Source organism: Sciurus vulgaris (genome assembly GCF_902686455.1).
Source record: "Sciurus vulgaris genome assembly, chromosome: 15".
NCBI classification, from domain to species: Eukaryota; Metazoa; Chordata; class Mammalia; order Rodentia; family Sciuridae; genus Sciurus; species Sciurus vulgaris.
Window position 1 is genome coordinate 53,135,629 of NC_136476.1, and position 2,635 is coordinate 53,138,263.

At 51.2% G+C, this 2,635-nt stretch overlaps 1 pseudogene across 1 annotated transcript; it reads right to left on the reverse strand.

The window, feature by feature from the left end:
- Window positions 1-806: 806 nt before the first annotated feature.
- On the reverse strand, window positions 807-2,007 carry LOC306645548 (olfactory receptor 13C7-like; annotated as a pseudogene). Its single transcript has one exon. The product of its transcript is annotated as an olfactory receptor 13C7-like (transcript).
- Window positions 2,008-2,635: the final 628 nt, after the last annotated feature.

Consider the following 2,635-nt stretch of genomic DNA (forward strand, 5'->3'; position numbering starts at 1 on the left):
AGAACTTGTGCCTGGCTCAAAGTGCATTCAAGTTCAATGACACTGTGACCTGCTGGAGATGCTGGCACCTTTTGCTTTGGAGCTTCACCTGACCCAGACTGAGGACAGCTGAAAGAGGAGACAGGGCCCCAACTGGACAGGCTGAACTGACTAGGAAAGCAGGTGCATTGGTGACACGATGCCCCCCAGGCCTGGAGATATTCCCCTTTTCCTTGCACGCTATGTGCATTCTCTTATGGGCAAACTTATCAGACCCATAAGGGAAGGAGCTCCTGGGAAGCACAGTTCCAGTCTAGTTTGGATGATCCAGTACAGAGCTACCACAAGTGAGCTAAGCTGGGCTTTCTTGGGATGATTGACCAGGCAGCAGCCTATGAAGGAAATACCATGAGGGCAAAGGAAGCCAAATCTCTCCTAGCACCTGTGTGGACTCTGCAGAGTGGCGTGTGGTCATTGGGTATTCACAAACCTGTCAGTCCCCTTGTCCTTTCACACACATCCTAGATGTGCTTCTCCTGCCCCTGGATGTTAGATGTGGCCATGAGCCTGGTGTAATTCAAAGGAGTGTGAGTGGAAGAAGCATGTGTGGGAGCTGCCAGGTCAGTTTAGGCTGTGTTACCCTCTCTTCTCCTTTTTTGTGGAGCCCAGCCATGTTCCAGATTGTAACCACTTTGTCATCATGGGTCCCGGGGTGGGGGAGAGGGGTGGAAACAAGGATGTAGGGCAGAACCCCTGACAAGCACTTATGGACCTGGGACTTACGCAAGATTTATCTATTGGATTTAAGCCATCAAAATAGGAGGCCATCACCCACAAGATAGGCTAGCCCATGTTGACTGACAGAGAAGGAGGGCAGCAGTAAATGTGGGACAATTCCTGGTGAGCACACCTCCCCCAAGCAGAGCTGTGACAGCAGCTTTCACCTCCCCATTTCTCAGGCTGTAAATGATGGGATTCAGTGAGGGTGTCACAGCCCCGTAGAATAATGTGATCATCTTATCCACATTGGGGTCCTTTGCCTTAGGTTTGAGGTACATGAAGGATATGGTCCCATAGAAAACCACCACCACTGTGAGGTTTGCAGAGCAGGTGGAGAAGCCCTTGTTGCCGGCTTGCAGCAGAGGGAACCCTAAAGATGCTGCCAGGATGAAAATGTAGGAGAGGCAGATGAGCAGGAGTGGGGTCAGTGCCAGGATAGCTGTAGCCACCATCAGTGCAGGGCATTAAGGGAGATGTCTCCACAGGCGAGTTTCAGCACTGCTAAGATCTCACAGAAGAAGTGGTTGATGACATTATGTCCACAGAAGGGGAGGCGCCAGAGCAGGATGGACTGTAGCAGTGAGTGGCAAAGCCTGTCCCCCAGCTCAGCGCTGCCATCTGCAAGCACATCTGCCCAGTCATGAGCTCTGGTACCTGAGGGGTTGGCAGATAGCCACAAAGCGGTCATAGGCCATCACAGCCAGGAGCAGGCACTCTGTAGTGTTCAGAGCCAGGGTCAAGTACATCTGCAGGGCACAGGCCGGGAAGGAGATGGTACTTCTGGTTTGCAGGAAGTTGCTGAGCATGAGAGGCATGAAGGAGGAGGTGCCACAGATGTCTATGAGGGAGAGGGTGCTGAGGAAGAAGTACATGGGGCTGTGCAGGCGGGGGTCCAGCATGATCAGCACCATGAGGAGGGAGTTCCCCAGCAGAGTCATGCAGTAGATGCCCAGGCAAAGACAAACAGGACCATCTCCAGGCCACGGTGCTCATGGAGCCCCAGCAGGACATAGCCCTCCACAGCTGTGTGGTTGGTCTCCTCCATCTCATCCTCTTTCCTTTTTCATCTGGACCACTCAGCTTCTCAAGAAAGCTCTCGCTGTTGTGGGGGCCAAGGGAGTTGGATGTGTGACTTGCAGTGGGTCAGCCTCTTGCTGGAACCGAGCTTCACCATCTGCACAAGGAGGGAGTTGGACTTCAGGCCTACAGTGGCTCTCCCAGCTTTGCTCTTGTATGGACCCTAAGGGGAATGTGGCACATCCTGGCCTTCCAGGCCTCTTGGCTGTTCATCCCTGGGGCTTTCAGAGGAGGACAGAGGAGAATAGGAAATATGTGTGACTTGTTTTCTTTTTAAAACAAAAGAGTCTCTGCATTCAAAGGAAGCATCTTTTCTCGGGTTATGACTTCCTATGAGTAAATTATGCCCACAGTATTTCAGATTCTTTCATTCACTGATTCACTCATAGCTGTGATAGGTATTGTTTTAGTCGCTGGGTCTACATCAGTAAGAAAAAAAGGGAGCAAAGTTTCCAGAGTTGTCTCTGTTGTTCCCTCACTTCCTTGACTGAGGTGAGAGGAGCCCTGGGAAGCAGGTGCGTGATGACTGGTCTTGCCTTGTTGTCCCTCCAGGCCCTGAGGAGGAATGTTTTGGCTCCACGGGATGTGTAAATCTGATTTCTGGTCATCACTGCTTAAGGAATCACAAACCATTCATTGATTTTTTTTTTAAACGGACACACATGAGCATGTGTACCCCAATAGAGCTGCTGATGGCAGGATTTAGCTCTGTTCACGAGAGCCTAGTGACTCATTTGTGGGCCTCCAAATTGCTATTTAGGATAAGTGAGATTGTCAGGGATGCCTGGCAAGCAGGGAC